The following is a 23875-nucleotide window of genomic DNA, read 5'->3' on the forward strand; positions in this document are numbered from 1 at the left end:
CCTGTGCATTGTCCACAAGGCTTTCTGGAGCCTGGGACTGCACTACCTCCAACTCTCTCTTCCCAAATATTTGCCTCCTCAAGCTCTCTGCTCCTCCGCCACCAACTCTCTGAGAGTCAGTCGCTTTTCCAAGCAAAGTGTTGGGGAAGATCTCATTCTTCGGCTGGGGACTCCCTCTGGAACAGCCTCCCTGCCTCTCTGAAACAGCCTCCCTGCCTCTCTGAAACTTGAGCAGAGAAATCTCCAATTCTGGAAGCAACTCAAGACCTTTCTCTTTGCTTCTGCCTTTCCTCTTCCTCTGCCTTGCCGATTGCCTGCCTGATCCATGCACTAGTCATCTGGTAACCCTCTGAACTTGGGCCCAGGTCCCTGCCTGTCCACCTGCAATCCTGCACTGCCTCTTGGGGTCCCTGGACTTGGGTCTGTATCTGAAACCCTACAGTCCCTTCTCTTGCACTTATTTGACACCTGTTGGCTGCACATACGAGTACCTGCACTTGCCACGCGTTGCCTGCTCTTTTGTTTTTCTTTTGTTCCACACTTCTCCTTCCACCACCTACCCTCAGCACTCCTCCCCTGCTCCCTCCCTGCTCATGCACGATCTGAAGGACACAAGACCTAGTAGGATTGTTGTTTTGTCCTCCCTTTGTTCCCACTCCTTGTCTTGTCGCACCTAGAACAGTTGTGTACAGGCACGTTATACATGGCCTATCATATCATATATCAAGTGGTCTTTTCTCTTGTGTCAATTATTTTTAAAGCTAAAATAATCTCTCCTTTGTGTTAATACAGAACACATACATTGCATTTGGGTATGACTATGCCTCCTGCTAAACTCTTATTGCGCTATAACAACATAATTTCTCAATTTCATAGAGTACTTTAAGTCAAGTTTCTTTATATTTTTCCACAAGAACAATTTAGGGACTCTTCTGCTTTCATCTGGAGGGCCCTGGATACTACCTATGAAAGTAAAAGAAAATACAAGCGGTGACGTTGTTTATAAAGGTTCGTACACTAAGGCCTTCATTAGGAATATTGTTGTAATTCTGTGATTAGTTTGTTAAATTTCCTCCAAATCCCTTGATCTGTTACTGCCACTAGGTTCAGAGAATGTACTGTCAAATTATGAGTAGTGGTAAGATCATGTTGTTTACCATTTTTGGAGTCCATAGGACTCCCAATTAGGGTTTTGCAGATGTACCATGAGGAGTAATTGCACCATGGAAAATCCACTAATTTGTCGAGGTAACATGGAGGAGTTACCTCCTGCCAAATGCTGCAGGTAAATGCTTTACTTCACCTAAAAACTGGGAATTCGGCAGTGCAGTAAAGTAAGACAGGAATTCCATTACTGCTATAAAAAAAATGGCAGTCAAGAGTACCAGCCAAAAAGGTAATGCACTGCTGAACTCGTAATCGGGAGTTGTGTTAGCCAGACCCGTCGGGTATTTCTATTGCGTTCTTAAACTAGTGCCTCTGTTTTTCTTTTATAACAAGCACTTTTCTGTTCACACTACAGCTTTAACAGGTACAAAGTTAGCTCACAGGTTTTCATTCAGCCTAATAGCTTCTGCTTCAAAATCATTCATGTTTGTATTGTTGAAATGAGCCTGAAGAAATTAGTCCTTTTTTTAGAAATCCTAATTAAGATGAATCGATGGTGGAAAGAGCTCAAACAAATAACTGAGTTGCATTCTCTGTGTTTGTCCTGAGGTTGAACCACCAGTTTTCCTTCATTTAAGGTTAATGTTAATGAATTTACCAAATGTATCTTTTTTCAATGGTATGTCCTTGCCAGATGTCCATTATGTCCTCTAAACATCTCTTCCAGGGCAACATCTATTTGACCTAAGAAATTGCATGATTGGAGATCACTGTCTCTCTGGAGGATTCCACACATTTTGCCCACAACCAATGCCACTGTGGCACACATCACACTGCCACCTATCTACTAGAATAGTAGGTTATGAAACTGAAGAAAATGTTCCTTGATGACCATTTCCAAGCTCCACATGAAACAGTGTGAAGTGTCTTCTACATGTATGATCTTCTTTTATATAGTTCACAGAATCTATCATGGTGGTCTTCAAGTACAAGAGCAGGATATCCATCCTTATCAATTGTTTATGCTCTACCTGTTTCAGTTTTAATAATGTGCCTGCTGTCCTTGATATACAAGCTCATCTTCCGTATCTCTTTTTTTTCAGAACGTAATCTGAATATATATTTTCATAGGGCTGCAACTGAAAGATGTATAAGTGTTCACTTTGGCCTGTTGAAGAGAAGCCCAGTTCCCTATGATGCCATCATTTTTAATACATTGACTCTCCCAGCGTTTAATTTGATCACCTTAGCATTTCTCAGCTAAATTCTTGTTTTAATTAATGGTGTACAGTAATTACATGTAAAGCAAAAACAAAGAGGTGATGGCTGGAAGGTTTCGAATGAATCTTAACCACAGGCATTGCTCAGGGCAACCCTGCAGGCCATCGTTCTTCGCCTGCCAAGCCATTACAGAAGGGGAAAGACCATATGCAAATCAGGCTTGGTCCCACCCCCAAAGGGGAAGTCCAGCCCGAACTGTAGGTCACATCCCTTCTGCACGAGACCACAAGCATCCCCAAACATGTTTCGGCCTTGTTGGGCCTCATCAGTGAGGAGTAGCTTGGGTCTCTAGGCCCAGCAGGCACGGGACCCACGTCTGGGCATACCCGTTCCACTCGGGGTGACAAAGCAACAACAAAGAGGTGATGGCTGGAAGGTTTAGAATGAATCTTAACCACTGGCATTGCTCTGGGCAACCCTCACGACAGGTATGCCCAGAGAAATGTGGCATTTGAACCAGAATTTCCCACAATGGGTATCCAGATTTAATATTGCATCCAAGCCTAATCACAGCAGGTTCACTGTTGCCTATTTATGCCATTATCAAACATATTAAGGTCTGATACAAAAAGTGCATTGTTTCCATGTTTATTTGAGCACCCACGTAAGCCATTATGACTCAGAAGCTTTCTGTAAAAGATCAAATCGTAAAGATGAATCTGAACAAGTCGATCAAATGTTCAACAACCTAATTTAGGTCGTTTTAATCATTGCACACAATATATAATAATGGAGGAGGTCAAGCATAACGCATTCACTTGACAAGGACTAGTGCCACTAGAGTGGCCAGGCTGGATTCTTTTAATTTCCAATTGTTCTGCCTACCGAAGAAGTAAAGAAACGGATTACAAACAAATATAAATATAGAGTTGTGACAAAAGGAACATTCAGACAGTTGATTTCAGCCATTTCAGGTATTCTTCCCAGAGTGGCAGGCAAGAGAGTGAGAGGAAAGGATGGAGCTGGTGTTCTGCTGAGGAGGATCTCGGTCTTACTGGCATTAAGGCAGAGATCATTGGCGGGGCACCAATCCTGAATTGTAGAAAGACAGTCAGGAAAGAGAGAAGGAGTAGAGGTGGCTGAGGGGAGCCTGAGGGAGAGCTGAGTGTCATCCGCATAACACTGACAGTTGAAGCAGAGGGCAGCTATGCGGTGGGCAAGCAGTGGCAGGTAGAGAGGTTAGACCCCTGGGGAACACTACAGGTAGAGAGAGAGATAGAAGAGAGGAAGGACCCCAGCTGGACCTGGGAGGGTCGGTCAGTGAGAAAGGAGGTCAGCCAGGCCAGGGCTTGATCAGTGATACCCAGGTTATCCTGGAGCCAGTTGAGCAGGATGCATGGTTGACCATATCAAAAGCAGAAGAAAGATCGAGAAGAATGAGGAAAGAAGGAAAGATAGAATCGAGGTTTGAGAGCATGTCTTCACAGATGTTCAGAGAGCAGTTTCCGTGCTTCTGACAGCTCTGAAGCCAGACTGATGGTCATGGAGAAAACCAACAGATTCAGTGTGAAGGTTAAGCTGGGAGATGACCAGCTTTTACAAGAGTTTGCCCAGGAAAGGAGTAATGGAGATGGCCAATAGTTGGCCAGACATGTGGGATCAGCAGAGAGTTTCTTAAGAAGGTTGTGCACAAGGGAGTGCTTCAGGAGGGAGGGGAAGGTTCCATTGGCGAAATCGGCCAAGGCTGGAGCAAGGGGTCAATGTGGTCCTTGATGGTTTTGGAAGAACAGGGAAGAACCTGTTTTGATGAGACTTTGATAGATAGGACTTGTCTAGAAAAATTGTCAGGGGTGAGAAGAGGAAAGGAGGAGAAGAGGGGAGGTGGCCACAGAAGGGCCAGGAAAGGAGGAAGATGGAGAGGAGGAGCGGGTGGACAGGATGTCCTGGGTTTTAGTAATGAAATGAGAGGCTAAGGCCATGCAGAGGGCCTGGGAGGGAACAGGGAAAGTAGAGACTGCAGCAGGATTGGCCAGCTCCTTGCAGATTTTAAAGAGTTTGGCTGAGTTGTTAGATACTGCAGAGTGAGTCAGGCCAGAGGGGTGAATAGAGAGAGAGAGAGAGAATCACAGAGGTTGCGAAAGAGACCAGAAGGACAGGAAGCATCCAGGTGGATTTTGAGGTCTCCGAGGAGCAGAAGTTCAGAGGTAGAGGCAAGGAGAGAGGAGGCGAGGTCTGCTCACTCAGAGAGAAAGGAACAAAAAAAAGAAAGGCAGTTACCTGGCCAGGAAGCTGGTGGATAGTGGCCACAATGAGAGAGAGGCCAGGAGAGAGAGAGAGCCTGCAGACCAGGCATTGAAAGGAGGAGAAGTCCTACATAGGAATGATAGAAGCAGGGATCCACTCCAGGAAGATCAAGGCTACACCCCCACCGGGACAGTTGGTTCTGGGTGAGGAGAGGATCTTGTAGCCATCATGGAGGAGAGTGTCAACACTCGTGACCGATCTGGCCGTGAACCATCTCTCGGTCAGACTGAGAACGTCCAGGTTAAATTTTTCAAGGAGGCGGCAGCTGAGCGAGAGTTGAGAGTAGCAATGTGGAGCAGGTTGCCACCTTTGAAAGACATCCGTGAAGGGGTACAGGTCTGAGGTACACCCTGGGGAAGTGTACAAGGAGCCTGAGGATGGGCAGAAGAGGAAGGAGGAGAGGATGAGGTATCCAAGGAGGAGGAGGAGGAGGATGCCAGAGAAGTGGCGGAAGACGGAGCCAACAGGGCGGCCGGGGAAGCAGTAGAGGGTGCGAATATAGTAAAGTTTTCAAATGTTTGCGAAATGAAAGAAAGTAAGAAATGTTAGGAATCTCAGCCAGGAGAGCATTCCATGGAGTAGGGCTACATAGAGAGAATGAGCAGCCTCCAGCCCGAGTACGAGAGACTCAGCGGATACTCAGCAAGAAAAGACTGGACGAACAGAGAGCTCTGCCAGGAGTGTATGGTATTAGTTTAGATTATAGTAACTCTGCCCCACCGTTGTGGGTAGCTCGGTGCACCAGACAGAGAGCTTTGAACACCTTTTCACAGAGAGCCAGTGAAGTTCATGAAGACGCTCTCAGGAATGTGCCAGTCTGGGAGTGTTCAAAGCAAGACGGGCCGCTGAATTCTGAAGTATCTGCAGACGTTGAAGGAGGAATTCAGGGAGCCAAGATAGATTCCATTGAAGTAATCAATGGAACCCATGATGGAGGCCGTGACAATTTTAGATCTACAGTGAGCTGGATGGAAAGGGATAACTTTTAAAATATTTTAAGTTTTGGGAAACCGGCTTGCCAGATTGCCGATACTTGGGCTCACCTGGATCCAGAGGACATGATTTTTATGCCCAAGCTCTTAACAACAGAGGCAGGTTCAGGGCAGGGACCAAGGTAAGAAGGCCAGCAGTCAGAGGTCCAGGAAGAGTTAGAGTAGGTGGAGCCAACCAGCAGCATCTCTGTTTTGTCGCCATTGAGTTTAGCCAATTTGTGGACATCCAGTCAGCGACTGCAGAAAGTCCGTTCTTTAGTTTATGAGGGGGGTCAGTAGAAGGAGCATTAAGACGATGAGAATTTGAGTGTCATCTGCATAAGAAAATAAATGAATACCGTGACTAGAAATCAATTTTTGCAAGGGCCAGCATATAGAAATTAAACAGAAGAGAAGAAAGAGCTGATCCCTACGTGACCCCACAGTCTAGAGTGATGGAGGAAGACTGAAATGGGGGAAGAGATGCAGTCTGGGCCCGGTTAGAAAGAAAAGACGTCAGCCATTTTCAGAGGGGTACCAGAGATACCAACTTCCGGAAAACATTGCAAAAGCCTGTGATGATCAACGGTATCCAAGGCTGCGGGAGGTGAAGGAAGATGAGAGCCTCAGCCTCTCGGGTGTCCTCGAGTAGGGCAATGTGATCACGGAGGGAGACCAGAATGGACTTGGGACCCATGCCAGGGCAAAAATCTGCATGGAAAGGGTGAAACACATGATTGCTTTCAAAGAAAGAGGAAAATTGAGGAGTGGCAATCGTTTCAAGCAGTTTCATTAATATTGGAACAAGAGATATAGGACAGCAATTCTCCATGGCAGCATGATCTAGATGTGGCTTCTTCAAAAGAAGAGGGATCACAGCATGTTTAAGAGATTCAGGAATGTGGCCAGTGGAGAACGAATACTGCTGACACGAAGTTAGAAGAGGAGTACGTTCGTGAGATTGGGATTGCAGGATATATAGCGGAATCTGGTCCAAAGGAGAGCAGGATTTGAGTATAGAAAGGGCAGTGGAAACCATGGTGTCCGTCACTGTCATAAATTCAAAACTGTTAGTACAAGGGACGGCCGGGTGGAGAGAGACATCAGATGGGATGACAGACACAGGTCTTTCAGTGCATATATAAGCTCTCAGATATTGTACATTTTAGCCTTAAAGAAGTGCGTGATTTGGTCACAATATTTTTGAGACAGCAGAGAGGCAAGGGGTGGACAGATCGGCTTGATAAGTTCATTTGCCACCCTAAACAATTTCTTACAGGAGCAGGTGGCGTTTAAAATGCAGTCTGCAAAAGGTCAGAGATACATTGCCATCTGCATTCAGCTTGTCTGCAGCTTTGTTTTAAAATGTGTAAATCAGGGGAGTACTAGGGGCAGACTTTTTAGCACGAGTGGTAACAAGTTTAGAGGTGGCCAGAAGATCAGCGGTGGACTGCATGGCTTCAATAAGGGAGTCGCATGGGTTGATCCCAATAAGAAAGTTTTGGTGAGTGAAGATATTAATAGATGTAGCAATGTTTTCAAGGGGAACATTGATCCACCTGCGTTGAATTCTAGCAGAGGGTTTGTGTATGGTTTTAGGCTGAGCAAGAGGGATAGAAAAAGGGACCGAAAAATGATCAGATCAGTGAACTGGTAAGGGAGAAAAGGAGAGAGTCCCAAGAATATCTGTAAAGATGAGGTTGAGCTGATTACCTGCCGAGTGAGTAGGATCATGATTGTTAAGGCGTAGTCCACAGTCGGTCAGGGACGAGCTGAGTTTGGAGGCTTGCAGGTTCTGGGGATTGTTTGGATAGAGATTAAAGTCTCCCAGGATAATTATGTTGGGGTAAATCACTGATAGATCAGCTGTGAATTGAGAGAAACTATTAAGAAAACAGTTAGTGGCATAGCAAGGGGGGCGGTAAACAATATGGAAATGAAAAGACTATTCAGACGAAACTTGGGTTCAGATAAAAAACAGTTTGCAGGCCAGTTTATGAGTATATGCAACAATAAAGCAACTCAGGAAGTTTTTTTAAACAATAGCCAGCCCGCCGCCAATGGTAGGAGCAGGACGGTCTATGTGGAGAATCTCAAATTGAGCAGGAAGCATCTGGATCATATATATGACAGATGCAGTGTTGACCCACGTTTCTGTAATGCAGAGAATGTCTGGTATTTGCTCATCAAGGATGGAGAAAATGTCATCACAGTGCAACACCACAGACCGGACATTCATGAGAAAGCATTTCAAACAGAGAGGGGAGGAGGAAGGAATGCCCACTGTGATTGGTGTTTATAGTGTGTTAACTCCGACAGGCCAGCTAGAAGCTGGAGGAGCCAGGAGAAAGAGCATCTTGTGAATAAGTAATAAAACGCGGTGCGCATGTGTGATCATAAATGTCCTCTAATGCCCATAGCCCAGAATGGTCCCTGATGGGTACAGATGGGCTGGAGGGTCCATAGGCCTGGAGAGGGAATGACAATGAGGATGTCATTGAGGGTCTGTCTGCAGGAAGCAATGGCATAGGTATCAGCGATAGGGAGGACTGGGTTGGAGACCAGAATATCCCTTTTGAACTTCTTCCTACCAGACATGGTGAGAAAGACAGGATAGTCGATAGAAAAGCAGTTTGAGAAGATAGGCGAGACAGAAAGCACCATAGAGGATGCATAGGGAAAGGGTCGAGGGGAACGGGGTAGTGGATAGTGGGGTGACACTAGGGTTTGGACACAAAGAGGATGGGAGCAAGCAGACAGACAATGACAGCTAAGAAGAGATAAAAGGCCAATTAAGTTCAAGTGGGACCTAGAGGGAAGGGACCACAGATGGGAAATAGATAAAACCAATTAACAGAAAGGACGGCAAGGGAACCTAGAAGAAAGTAATAGCACATCAGGGATGCAGGCAATACAATGTGAGAAAACAACCATGAAAAGTGGAACGCCAAATTACAGGACAATCAATCGGGGGGACCTAGAGGAAAATGTGGGAAACAGTAGGAATGCAGGCAATATGAAGAAAACAAACCATCAGGATAACAGGGCAACAAAGCAGATCAGTCGGCAAAAAGACATAGATGAAGAAAGAGTACAACAGAACATGCATAACAAAAGCCCGCTGAATACTTTAACACATTACCTTCCAGGTGAATATCTATGAAATAGATGTGGAGAAAGGAAAATGTTGGAAATACTGATAAACAGATCTTTGAAACAGGAACACGGCAGCAAGAGACCAATGGAGAACCATCAGTATCACAAATTTGTCATGATTTATTGAAAAAACTAATATGAAGTTTTTATAGCATCTTTGGAATGTATTTTTAGTGGTTTATAGAAGATGGAGAAATGGCACAGATTTATTTTCCCCCACTGCAACAATTCCACCCCACTATCTGGTGCAAATGGCATTTTTTTTTAATAAGAATATATTTGTTATATTTAAAATATTTAGGGAATTTCAGGTGGTCTCCTAGCTCTCAATGCTGAGGAAGGCACCTAAAAATCCAACAAATTAAATCTGACTCCAATGATAGTAAATACATTGTGGCCTCCCTATTTTTGTCTTACTAACATATGAATTTGCATAAACATCCATATATAGAAAAACAAATATGGATCACTATTCAAAACAGTATGCTCAGGAATTGTATCATAATTCAAATCTGAATACTGTCTATCAGTATATATAAGCAAACAACTTGACATTGCTTGATTTATTTGTTGTGAAACCATCAATCTACAGTAGAACCTTGTCTACTTTAAAGCCACATCTAACCTGAAACCTAAAGGTGAAGAGGTTCCCACAAGGTTTTTATTAAAAACTATTTTTGTGAAGTTACAACTCCAATATGATTCTCAAAGATCTGGCTGGTTTATGTAAAACATGTTGGACTCTGAGCTTGGGCATAGACACACCTGCATTCTACTTTGCCCCTTCATCATGGTGTCCTTCAGGGATCTGTCCTCGGCCCTCTTCTTTTCTCTGTCTACACTTGCCCTTAGGCTTCTGTTAACTCTTCATTTGGGCTTTCACACCACTTCTACATTGACGACAAGCAATGTTTTCTATCTTTCTCTTCTTTCTCTTCTCTGATTCACGACAAAATAACCTCTTGCTTATTGGCCATACATTCATGGATTGCTGATCACTTCTGGTATGAAAATCCTCTAAAACTGAGGTTGTCTTCTTTCCAGCTTTTACGGTTCCTCCTCAGCTTCCACCTGCTTCTATTTCTTTTCCTCCCTCTATGCTATCTATCTCTTCCATGGCTCATAACATTGGAGTATATCTGGATTCTTCACTCTCCTTTGCACATCACATTTCTTCTATATCTCGCTCCTGTCGCTCACATCTCCTTAATATTTGTAAGGGTTGTCCCTTTCTCTCTTTTCATGCTTTTAAACTACTACTACCCTCACTAATCATTGCTTGTGCCTTGAGTCGATTTTCTCTTCTTTTTGGTCTTCCTGTCTCGCACTGACTCCTCTTAAACTCGTCTGTTTGTTTACTATTCTCTCTGTCCACTTGCGGCTCTATTGCTCCAGCTCTTTCCTTTTTCCATTGGCTTCCTTCCATTCACACCCTAAATTCATTACACCTTAAATGCTTGTTACATGCATAGAGCTTGGCTGCTGAGGAGGAGGCCACTGATAAAGTGATCATGCCCTTTGCCAATGTTGTATTATTGTGCCGAATTTAATAGTGTTTTAGGCTGCGAGCATAGGTCTCCTAGAATTACAAGGTTTTTTCTTTTTAAACGCGTTCCTCATTACGACCCTGGCGGTAAGTAACGGCCATTACCGGCATGGCGCAATTAACGTGTCCATGCTGGCCAGAGACTGCTAAAAGCGGCACATTACGACTTCTCGGGCACGATCATTGCGCCATGCCGGTAATGTAATCACTGCCATGCCGCTAAAGGCCATAAAACCCCACTTACCGGCATCGTATGCCGTGCAAATAGCACCTCCGCCACCCTAGCCATCGACATTAGCGGTCACTGCTAATAGCGGTAACCGAAATTAGCAGGAACCACTATTAGCGGCGACCGTAAATAAGCGGATCCGGAAGTTGCGTCACCGCACAGGAACGGGAAAGAGCACGGCGGCCATCTTTAAAAACACAATCCATTGCCATCCTCTTCAACCAGTGGACACCTGACCCCCACAACCTCCACAAACCTTCTACACCACCCATTCCACATCACAATGCCAAAGTTTTGAAAAAGACTGGAGATCGGCTGCGGCAGGAGCGCTTTTCAAGGGAGGAGTTAAATATGTTGGCCGAAACCCTCCAAGAGCATGCCGATGTTGTCTTTTCCACGGAGATGACCAGACCGGCGCTGATGAGAAAGAAGGCCATATGGGCCATGGTAGCCCAGAGGGTCAGTGCTGTCGGCACAACACCCCGCAATGCCAGACAATGCAGAAAAAGGAGGGACGATCTACGTCTCAGCGTCAAGAGTATACTGGCGGCCAATAGGAATCTGGGCATTGCGACTGGCGGAGGAGCTGAGTCGCCCATCAAACTGCAGCTGTGGGAGGAGATATGTGCTGCAACCATAGGCACGGAGAGCATTGAGGGGGTCGGAGATATGGAGAGAGGAGCCCCGACATCAGGCGACGCAGATAGGTGCCTTAAGTCCAGCTATGCCAAACTCAACACAATGATGTCCAGATGTTTGGTAAGTGCATTGATGCCTAACAGGGTCCACACGACACATTAGCACAAGACTGACTACAGGCAGTGCTGACCTCCACCTTGTACACATGCATTATGCACCCCCTTTCTGTAGCCACCCACATGCCTCCGTGCTTCTACCACCTAAGAGGGAGACAACCTGTATGTCACTGCCTCCAATGTGCACCATCTAGTAATCAAAATGAATGCAGCCATCACAATGCCTGCTCAATTTCCGTAGACCCATCACTAACCCTCTTGCTCCTTTGGTCCACCACAGGCTCTCATTTGGACAGTGCCGATGAAGACACAGGCACAACACCTGCCAAGAAGCCCAGGCCCGAAGAGCCACAACACCGTCCCTCCACCTCAGCTAGAAAAAGCAAACCCCCACAACAGCAAAAATCCCACAGCACATCACAGGCCACGGCACCGATGTGCTGCAAGTCAAGCACTACGGCACCACCGACTTCAACCATCCGCCCGGTGGTGTCCACTGAAGGTACTGGGTCAGCGGGAAGCAGCACCATCGGTGAGACTGCTGCCACCGCAGCTAGCTCAGACAACGAGGAAGGGGATGTAGATGTTGTCGTGGGTCCCCCCACTGGCCCCCTGCATTCCCCCTACCAGTCCCCGTGCAGCCAGCATGACAATGGCCTACAGGGGCAATCTCCTGAAAACTCTTGGCTGGCCACTCCATGCCCAGTAGCAGATGTGCAGGAGGGGAGCAGCATAATGGACACGCCAGAACCATCAGCCACGGGCCTCAAAACCCAGGAGTCAATGCAGGACATAATCACGTGTCAACAGCAACTAACATCCCTGTTAACACAGCATGTCGCAGAATGTGCCAGCGCAAGGGGGGAAATGTGCAAATGTGATGATACTGTAAAGGCTGCCATCGAGTCCACTTCTAAGGACATTTGTGCCGAACTGGCCGCAGTGCGGCACGTACTTTCCGAGCTAGTCCAAACAATGAGGGACATGCGTCCATGTGAGCAGCCCAGTTCCTCCTCGGCTGCCAGATCTACCCGAACCAGCCCCGTCCGCAGATCGGACAGGAACCTGCGGCATACAGACAGGGGTGCACTGGGTGCCGGGAGAGGGGGGCGCCAATAGACGCGGCCTCGTGTACAGATGCCACATGATGCACTTGAGCACAGTCACCCACACCATGTTATGGGGAGTTGAGGGGGGAGGCGGGAGGGGGGAGTGGGTGCTTTGGGGAGTTGAGGGGGCAGGAGGGAGTGGGTGGGTTGGGGAGTTGAGGGGGGAGTGGGTGTGTTGGGGAGTTGAGGGGGGAGGGGGAGTGGGTGTGTTCACTTAGAATTACTATTTCAATAAACTTTTTGGTTATGCACAAATCACATGTGTGGACATTGCTCATTGCGTACGTGTGTTTTATTGGTGAACAGTCTACAGTGTGCATGTCCCAGACACGCCCAGTGCCCCAAGTGCCATCCCCATGTGACACCCCCCATCCATGTGTGCTAGAAGATTTTGTTGATCAGAGTCTGACGCATGTCACGTCCCTCCTGTGCATCGCATCCTCCCTGGGGTGCTGCCCCATCCCCACCCTCCTCATCTTCTTCGTCAGGTGGTTGCTGTTCTGCGTCAGGGGGCAGGGGCACATTCCGTCTGATGCACATATTGTGTAGCATCACACATGCCATGACAATCTTTGCCACCTTCTCATGGCGGTACAGGAGTGACACACCAGATCTGCTGAGGCAGCGAAACCGTACCTTCAAGAGGCCAAATGTCTGCTCAATCACCACACGGGTTTGTGTATGGGCACGACTATAGTCCTCCTCTTGCCTGTTCTGTGGGTTCCGGACTGGGGTAAGGAGCCACCGCTTCAAAGGATAGCCTGCATCACCTGCATGTGGGCAACAATGTATGTGTAAGTTAACTCATCATGTTTGACCTCATTGAGTGAAACCATGGCATGCATTTGTTTCTTCATCTCAAGCCCATTTCCATGCATGAATGGAGTCACACGATATGAGTGCTATGTGTGTATTCCTCTGATGGACTGTTTTGCATGCCATCGACTAGTGTGCGCTGGGGGTCCAGTTCCTTGCACTGTGTTAGTCCACGACAGTTGTTTCTGTGATCTTGCAGATGTCCAGTAATTTGTATGCTTTCATCCTGGCAACGTTAATGTCATCCTCATGATGCTCTCCCTACGCACAACAAATGGTGTCATGCAATGTAGTTGGGCATCTGTGTCAGTGTAGTGGTGTATTTATGTATTTGACCCTCATGTGACTCCGTTATACGCAGTGATGGGGGACTGGCCTTTCAGTTCATGGTGTTTGGGGTTTGTATTGGCTATAGTCATTGCTTGTAGCTGCATTTTGTTGAGGGGGATGCAGTCTGATTTGGTACAGTGCACATGCAGATGTCTGTGGGATGGTTGGGACATCGCTTCATTCGCATGGTAGGGCTGCTTACATCTTGCATTATGTGGTCAGGTGTCAGGTCCAGTCTGGGCTGCTTTTGGGGTATGAGCTTGCTCCATTCCCTCTGGCACTCGCAGTGGTGGCACTGGCTGTGCTGGTGGGGTATGCTGGCCCTGCTTTGCCCTCCTTCTCCTCCTGCGTCTCCTCTGTGCTGCCTGTTGTTGTACTTCTTGTAGTTGTTGTTGTGGCACTTCCACTGCAATCAGGTCCTGCAGCCCCAGCATTGCTAGTAGTGTTGGATTCATTGTGGAGTGTAACTGTGTGTAGGAAGGGGTGGGGTGTGCTCCTTTTGTGCTTGCCCAGTCTGTATTGACTTCACCTGTGCTGATTGTGTGCACCTGTTGCAGCTGGGAACACTGCACATGGCCATTTACGGTTGGTCCACGATGGCGGTATTAGCGCCATAACAGTAAGGTACTTTACGGCCTTCACAAAGGCGTTATTTCCATGTCCGCGTGACTCGTAATGTTCACAACTTAGCGCCATGGTGGTATTTCCGGTATAGGAGTCGCGTGCCCGCGCCCTTGGCGCTTTTAACGGCACTGTTGATATTGGTGCCGCTAATAGCACTATCTCGGGTCATAATCGGCCCTAGTGGTAAGCGATGCCGGTAATCCTTTACCGGCATCGTTTTTCACTTACCGACAAGATCGTAATGAGGCCCCTAGTCTTAGCATCTGTCCTCCTATGTGGATGAGGGCGATGATGGTTTATGCAATATTTGCATTTGCACCTTATGATTCCGACTAGAAAACGCTTTTTAACGTAGAACTTGATTTAATAACTTGAGATAAGAATGAATTCTTCTTTTAATGCTTATTTGTGTCAGTTTTTATTATATTAACAGCATGTTTTTTGAGATGTTTGAACCTGATGACATGTTGTCGAATAAAGGTTTTCAAAATGTCAATGTCCTCTTAAATCAATCTGCAACTTGTCTATTTGTTTACTATTCTCTCCGTCCTCTTGCGACTCTATTGCTCCTGCTCTTTCCTCTGCATTGGCTTCCTTTCCATTCTCACCTTAAATTCAGTTTCCCTTGGTCATTTTCTTTAAAGTCTGTGCATAATCTCTCCTACCATATTTGTCTTCTTTTGTGTCTTTCCCACTCCCACATTCTTCATACTGTTCCTCAGCCTCCTTGTGCTCAATCAGGTTTCCGCTCTTTTGTCTTGCTTCTCTGCTGCACTGAAACACTGCTTCCACTCCATCTTCTCTCCATGTCTTCTTATCCTCTATTCAGTTCTCATGTTGAGCTCAACCTTCTCTCTGTCTAACTGGCTTATTTTATTTTTCCTCATTGCCTGTACTAGATATACAATTCTTTAATCCTGTCCTGTGCTTTGGTGTAAAGTGTAATAAATAACAATAAAATACAAATACAACTAAACTCTAATTTCTACTTTTTGTCGCAAATCATTGTAAATGATTCGATTTATCAAAATGGCTGTTGCTCCAAGCCTACTGGGAAAGTGGAGGCTAGCCTACTCAATATTTTCAAGGACCTATGCTTATCCTCACAACATCCCAGTTCAATGAGTTCCATAAAGAATAGATTTAATGTATTTTATTTACAGTGGCAGGCAGCCAAACACCAATCAGATGACTTGTTCTCCACATTACATCTTGTTGAGACCCCAAAGTTCTCAAATGATTGATTATGCTCCTCAGGGTTTCAATTGTAATTATAAGTCTCAAAGCACATGCACCTTGCATTGTATTCCCTTTTACAGTCGCATAGGGTTCTCAAAATACTTTAAAATGGTATATGCAATTTAACTAATTCTTAGGGAAAATATCGAAATAATCCTGTGATTTAGGTACTCACTTTTACTCTGTCTTTCAAAGGACAGCACAGGTAGGGACACCAACTGGCCTCAGGCAGCTTCGGTGGTTAAGCTCTCCCTTTATTCTGTTCCTCTGTTTCAAATTCCCTCTAATGTGAACTGGTACTGCTTTGGTCTGTATCCAGTCTAATATGGAAAAATCCACGTTGGTATCCAAATTCTGTCTCTTTTGCTAGACGGGATCTTTTGCTTCTCTGTTTTCCCAAAACCATTCCCTTCTTGCTTTATGTTTGTGCCCTTATACATAGGATGCAAACTCGACCAATCCAGCATCTTTTGACACAGCATTCAGGATTGAAGTGGTCTTGTGATAGGTTCCTTTTATTTTCCCACACCCTGTAGGGCCCTCCTCCTTGCTTATTTTGGCCCATAGCATTTTATGTGTCATAAGGGCATATGGGCTACGAACTAATGGCCCCTCAGAAGTGAAAAAAAAATATCGAAATGCAGTATTAATTTTTAGAAAAAATCTATGCATGCATGTGATGTTGGTGAAAACAAAATATTCATATTCCTAACAATATTCTGAATTCCAATATTTAATTTAGAATTCTACCACTTTATACATGATGTTGTTATTACAATATGCAAATTATGCATAAAATATACACTTTAATATATCATTCTTATGTGCACTTGATGTATGATTTACTACTGAATCCAGATATGTATTTGGTTTTTCTATGATATAAATGTTTAATAAACTACGAGTGATGATGTATTTTCAATTGTCATCTGACACCATTCTAAAGTCAGTGGGCCTCATTACACGGATGGCGGTAAGGATTTACCGGTACCGGTAAAATACTGGTACCGGTAAATCCTTACCGCCTTACTACGAGGTCCCTTTGCGGGTTGGGGGATTTAACGCCTGGTTTTTGCAGGCGTTAAAAACCAACCCGCAAAGGGACCCAGGGAGCTAATTACGGTACCGCAATTTGCGGTACCGTAATTAGCGCCTTCCCCATTCCCATTGAGCCCTATGGGGCAAAAATGGGAATGGGGAAGGGCAATGGTGGAAGGGGGAATTACCGCCCCCCCAACCTTGGAATGGGGCGGAAATTCCCCTTTCCGCCAAGGCGGTGCCGGTATTTTACTAATAGCGCCATGGTTCTCCGCCATCCGTGTAATGAGGCCCAGTGTTTTCTATACATCCGCTGAATTTCATCTGTATGTGACTTGATCATTATCAGTAGAAACCATCTGTGGATTATGAAAATGTGATTTAAGTTGAAAAAAGCACACATTTGTAATCTATTCTTCATTGCTGAGTCCTCTTGTACCAGTTGCACATTCTTTGTGAAACATAATGCTTTCAAAGGTTTCGGGTTAAAGGCCTCTATGTGCTTTCTGAAAATACACTAACGTTATTAACCACACATCCATCAATCCCTGCAAGACCTGGAAATGCTTGTTTTCAAACAGCCAACTAAGGGAGAGCTTGGCAGAAACATATGTTTCCGGGTGAATTAAAATTCACAACTTAAAAGTTGACAGAATTTCAATGCTGCATTATGGGTATATTTTTCGGATGTGCGTTGTCTGACCGTAAACGTTTAGTTTGTCTGGCCTGCCCACAATGTAACAGCTTGAGCCCCCGTTTTGAACGTTGATTAAAAAATGTGGCCCAAGCGGTATTTGTCCCTCGCCGCCAATGTTATGTATGCGGGGGACACCCCAGCAACCCCAGAGGCTGAAGATACCGAATATGTGGAGCGAGGGACACCCCTGCACACCCCAGCTCGTCATGTTCGGCATTTTCAGACACAAATCGATAAAAAAAATCGAACTAATGCTAGTGACCACATTCGGTCAAATCTCCCATTCGTGCAAATCTTTTAGATACATTTGGGTAATGCCTTTTCTTCACATGCAACAGGGAACATGCTCAATTTAAGCCATTCTGACTTGTAGTATCAGGCAATAGGTTGACCTATTCATATACAACTTGACCTCTGATGTGATTTTTAATAGACATTCTGTGCAATTTCCTTATAGAACACTAAACATAAAACTGCACACTTTATCTTTTTGTCTTTCAAATCGTGGCAAACATTCAGAGGCACATTAAAGTCTACAATTGTAATATGTTAATTATGAACACGATTGCTGGGGTGATGAGGACAGATGCTTGTGTGGACAATTCATTTGGAACTACGTTAAAAAGTTATATGGAAAAGGTACTCTGACACAAATAGAAAACACCAATTCAATGATTGTTGCATTCACGGCAGTAAACAGACAATTCATTGAGGTCTATCAAGAATGTGGTCACAGTGGTTTTCTTTCTGACAGTACCCACATGCGTTCTGTGTTCGATTTAGAAATACCTATGTTGCCCACTGCACATACGCTTTAACAAGTTTCCCGATGGGCCTGGAGTTCCTCCTCTGAGAACAAAATCATTTGCTCATGAAGGCAGGCGTCCCCTTTTCTGTCAGAACCAGATGGCCTATTTTTATAAAGGGTTTAAGAATAGGACAGTTTGCGATTTGCCACAATCTTTAGGCAGTACCTGCAATGAAAGATCACTGTTTGTAACACGTACTAGTTCACATGTAACACTTTGCCTGTGTTCAGCAGACCTGCATTTTTCTCTCCTGCACGGTTAACATTCAGTTGAAATGAATAGATAATATAAAACTAGAACAAACACAAATGCTGTCTTTCCTAAAGCTGCATCTCCCTTTTTCACAACATAAAATGCATGACTACAAAATACAGAAAGGTCAGTAGTGCAAGACATGATACGATTGGTTAGAACCTGTGTTGCTCCGTGTCGTCTTGTTTCCAAGGTGAGCCCGTTGCCCCTGAGCTAACCTTTCTCACATTAGTATATAGACAGGCTACCTGTCCCAGTTTGAAACAAAGTGACTTTTCTGTTGCACTACAAAGGGCCCTACCTGGTCCAACAGATAGTAGTCTAAAATACAAGTCAGTCCAATATAAAGATTGCAAGCTGTAACCAGCTTATCAAATCAAATCCCATGCTTGCGCTCTCTGTCTCCCTTTTGCTCTCTCTCGTTCTGACTCACGTTGTTGATCTCCCTCTGTGAGAGTTGCGATGTCAAGTGCATATTTGCCAGAGCTATCCCACCCATTGTAGATGGCAATTTTCCCAGAGAAAAAACAGATATCTGGCAGTGGTGAGGGAGGTGCGTGCTATTTAGAGGAATCTGTTGCCATCGCTGGTGTCTTGCCTGAATGTCACCATCACCCATCCCACTGAGGTTGCATGTTCCATGTGGGGTGAGGTGAAAGGGTATAGATATGCTCGGTGGTGGGTGTTGGGGTTACGACTGGTCTTGAATGGGATCTAAGGACGAGGCAGATGTGTTTACAACTGAGTTCATGATGTTTTTTTTTTGGTTTAATTATTGGTGTTTGTGCATACTGTTCCATTGTTGTGGTGCTCCCAGAAGAAACATATCACTAATTTTAATATGAGCCCAACCTTTTCTTAGAAAGAATGACATTTTGAGAAAGAAAAGTCTGAATTATCTACCAAAAAGCTTTTTTTTAAGTACATTATTAATTCCACTCGCATAGTAAACTGGCTATTTATACAATTGTACAATGTCCATTTCTAATAATCCAATAGCACATGTATTGTTGCCATAATATGAATGCTACACCCGCAAAGCACATAAAATAACCATATAAAATATATTCTGATAAAAGGTAAGAATTCCATGATGGACAGTCCCAAACACTCTGAAAATATAAAAGGAAACTAATAGCGCCAATGGAGGTTCCTGTTTGATTTTCATTAAATGAAGTGTTAAAAGAAGTCACCCGGTCTGGAAATAATGGTGGTGGTAAACCCGCTGCCACCGTTGTTTCCGAACCGGGTGATCTCGAATTCTTCAGGCGGGAGGTGTCATTCCCACCAGGTCTGACCTGGCGGGCTTAACACCGCCCGCCTGCAGACGGATGTGGAAACACCGGCACCATCACGAGGTGGTGCCGGTGTTGCCACTTCCCGATTTACCGAATTGGGGAAGGGGATTTACCGAATTCCACCTCCGGAATTCCCGGGTCACCGGGGTCGTAATATCCCAGTAATTCCGGGAATCACGCAGGCGGAATGGTAATCCGAGTCTGGCGGTAACCTGCCGGAATTTCAGGTACGGTTACCGCCGGACTCGTAATGAGGCCCAATGTATACAGATATTTGTATTTGACAAACATGTCTGTGATAAAAGGGTTCTATGCTTACATAAGTAAGCACTCAATGCATGACGCTTATTTGTTTTGTCAAACCCCACAACCTAACATTAAAGTGTTTCTAACCATGAACCATGTATACTCAGTCCGACAGATGTAGGATGAGGACATGCAAATAAACAGTGACATGTGTTACACAATGGGGTCTGAAGGCCATCCTGATTTTAATTTCACATAATGTTAGAAAAAGAGTGTCTTGGTCTCAGTGTCAGGATGCTTCTCCACAACCTTAAAAATGATATATAGGATAGGTGCAAGATCTCGTCTAGTTTTCTTTCCTCCTATGTTTGACGCCCATGGTAGTTCTTGTGCTGGTGGGTGTTGTGTTGGTGTACTTTTAATTGCACTACTTACATTACCATATTACCATTGATCTTATTTCCGAGGCATTGCGTGCGGTGGTGCCTGCTATATCTTATGTAGCACATGTGGTAAATATTGGCGATTAATTTAAGCCATTAGACCGATGTGTTGGTTCAATTCTGATGCAAAATGCAGCACAACACAATACTACAGTGCCCTTTCTGTTTGGCTTTATCAAGTTCATGTCTGTCTGAGTTTCCATACCTCTAGCCAGCGTACATGTCATGCACACTGCTTTTCATTATATACCCACAATGTTATTCGTTGATGAGCACCTGCCCCTTGGAACTACTCTCAAAGTGCTCTGGGAGCACATCATTCTTTAGCTTCGGATCTAAGTTACAATTGTTTCATGTTTACATTACACATTCCTAACTTAGATTTACACATAACAAATGTGTTCATTAGGAGTCGTACGCAAGCTCTGCATACCCACATCAATAATTCACCCAAGTGTAACCTTACTTACAAATTGCAAAACAAGTTCTTGGACTAGGCCATGGATATTTTTAGCAACAAATAACCTGATACTTAGGGACATTGCCTCACATGTATTTTCACAAGGATACATTATTCCATGCTTCTACTGAAAGTCTGAAAATGTGCGTGCCATAGGTATACTCAGAAACCTCAGACTAGGTGATCGATTGTGGACTAAAACACCCCAGCCTCACCCCCACAAGTGTAATAAACATGTGCGTCAGCAAAACATCCCAGGAAACCAGACTAATGAATCAGAAACGACCTCGGCATCTAACACACTGCCTGACATTCCCCTACCAATGCAGAAAACCCCTGCAAAAGACGCCTTCATCAAAGCAGCGTTAGTGAATGCTAGGTCCCTTCCTGCCCACGCATTGGACATTGCAGATTTTATAACTTCTGAAAAGCTCGACTTCCTTGCGGTCACGGAAACTTGGCTAAATGCAGCATCTGGCCCCTCCTTGGCTCTAGCCATACCCAATGACTATACTATTATTAGATGTGACAGAAACACCAACCAGGTGAAGGGAGGCGTTCTCGCCTTCATCTTCAAAAACACCATCGACATTAGAGTCATTCAGGATTTACAAATCCCATCTGCTGAATCCCTGTCCATCAAACTACCATTATCAGCTAAACATACAGCAACAGTACACCTCATCTACCGACCACCTGGACCTATATCCACATTCATTGATGACATTGTGTCCCTTATATCCACCACTAACAAACCTAATTCACAAAGAATCTTACTTGGTGATTTTAACCTTGGTCTTAATGACCCCTTGAATACTAACGCCATTGACCTAGCCAACACTCTATCAGACCTTGGTCACACCCACATCATTCACGAGCCCACACACATCAAAGGAAGAACATTGGACTGGCTCACCAACTTTAATTGCACCATTGATCTCCTATCTAACGAACCATGTATTTGGTCCGTTCACCACAAAATAACCTTTTCCATCAAAGCCACTACACTATGTCCGGCACCAATCATTGCTCCAGCCACCTACACTAGGACGCCTGATAAACTCCTTCCTTTAATACTCCCCCTCCTCAATAACACTTCCACATCGGACCCTACAGTCCTAGTGGACACTTACAATCAGGCAATACTTAAAGCACTGAATACTATCGCCCCTTTAAAATTACGGAAACCTAAACCTCAACGTCATCTGAATTCGTGGTTCACGTCACATTTTAGGGAATTGCGCAAAACTAAGAGAAATACAGAAGCACACCGGAAAAAGTGTCCTTCAGTAACTAATAAGAATGAGCTAACTTTAGCATCTTCTAACTACAAAAAGGCCATTATACTTGCTAAAAAAGACACCGATAACAAAAGGATCATACAAGCGGAATCAAATACAAAATAACTTTTCAAAATCCTAAAAGAACTGGAATCGCCTATCGCCCCTGTTGACAAATGTATCACAGATGCATTATGGTGTACTAACATCCAGAAGGCTCTCTTAGATAAAATAGCTTTGTTACAATCTAAAATTAATGCGAAAAAATGCATGCTACTCTCCGACCCTGATTACAAAAAATATCTGAGTAAGACCTCCACCTTTGAGCCCACCTGCAAACCATTCAATTTCTCACCTTTGTCAATCTGGGAAGTGGAAAATATCATTAGGAAACTCAAACCATCTAATTGCCAAGGTGATGCCTGCCCTGCCCCGATCATCAAAGCAGCTGCACATGACCTTGCGCCATTTATCACCAACCTGATCAATGCCTCCTTCAAAACTGGAGTAGTGCCTGATAACTTAAAAGACGCTTGGGTCATTCCTTTAATCAAAAAAAACGACTCTTGACCCTGCCAAACCGTCTAACTACAGGCCTATAACAACGGTACCCTTTTTATAAAAAATATTGGACCGAGCAGCATACCTGCAAATACAGGCTTACTTAGAATCTAATAACCTATTGGGACTGAGGCAATCCGGTTTCCGACCTAGACACGATACGGAAACTGCCCTGATAGATCTCACCACACAAATTCAAGTACTAAAAGACAATGGTAAACTAGCACTCCTCCTACTGCTTGATCTGTCAGCAGCTTTTGATTTGGTCAATCACCAAACGCTATGCCACCATCTGAAATCTGCAGCACATTTCTCCGACTCTGCCCCTTCGTGGATCAGCTCCTTCTTGGCTAACAGAACTATGAGGGTCTTCTCGTCTACTGACTCTGCTGAACCCTCCCCAGTACCCTGTGGGGTTCCGCAAGGCTCTTGTGTGTCCCCTACTCTATACAATGTCTTTACGAAGCCTCTATTCGACATACTTGACTATCTGGGTGTCACGTATACTAACTATGCGGACGACAACCAGATACTCATTCCTATCTCTGGAGACTATGCAACTGACAGCAAAACCCTCAACGAAATCTACTCAGTGATACAAGCATGGATGGCACAATATGGTCCTTGTCTATACGACGAAAATACTGAACTGCTACTCCATGATACACACCCTAAACTGAAGAAACTAAACACAGCCTTTAAATCATTTACTATGGATGGTAACTCCATTACCGTCTCCAACAACACTAAAATACTTGGCATCTACCTTGACGCCACCCTATCCTTCTCCAAACAAACTAATGCGGTTGCAACATCATCCGCATACACCTGTAAACTAATCACCGCCTGCAGGCTTTTCATTACCACACCTAACTGCATTAATCTTGCTAGAACTCTAGTTCTATCCAAAATTGATTATTGTAACACCCTCTACTAAGGTACTAGCCACAAAAACATCAACAAGTTACAAGTAATTCAGAATAATGCCATCAGGGCAGCCCTCAACATCCCTAAGAAGTTGCATATCTCTGAGACTAGACACAACTTGCGCTGGCTTCCGGCAGAGCACAGAATATCGCTCAAAACTCTTGCTCTAACACACAAAGCTAGGGACAACCACGCTCCAGACTACCTTACTAAGCAACTCACGTCACACACGTCCTCAAGACCACTTAGAGCAGTCCAAGTGCATACAATGACCATACCAAGATTCAAACTCCATAACTCGAGAGGTGCTAGCTTCCCTGTATTGGCATCAAAGTTATGGAATACACTTCCTGTTTCTCTTAGATCTGAACCCTCCTTCCACTTATTCAAGCGCAACACTAAACGTTGGCTTCAGGACATGGACACAATGACAGTCTAACCTCCTTAGATCATTAGT

The 23875-nt window shown here is 44.7% G+C and overlaps 1 protein-coding gene across 1 annotated transcript in view; it reads right to left on the bottom strand.

Annotated features, from left to right (window-relative positions):
• SHISAL1 (shisa like 1) overlaps window positions 1-23875 on the bottom strand; it is a 798077-nt gene that overhangs the window by 247300 nt on the left and 526902 nt on the right. The gene's annotated exons all lie outside the window — the stretch shown is intronic.

The sequence above is a fragment of the Ambystoma mexicanum genome, chromosome 12 (assembly GCF_040938575.1).
Source record: "Ambystoma mexicanum isolate Mex_15411 chromosome 12, UKY_AmexF1_1, whole genome shotgun sequence".
NCBI lineage: Eukaryota > Metazoa > Chordata > Amphibia > Caudata > Ambystomatidae > Ambystoma > Ambystoma mexicanum.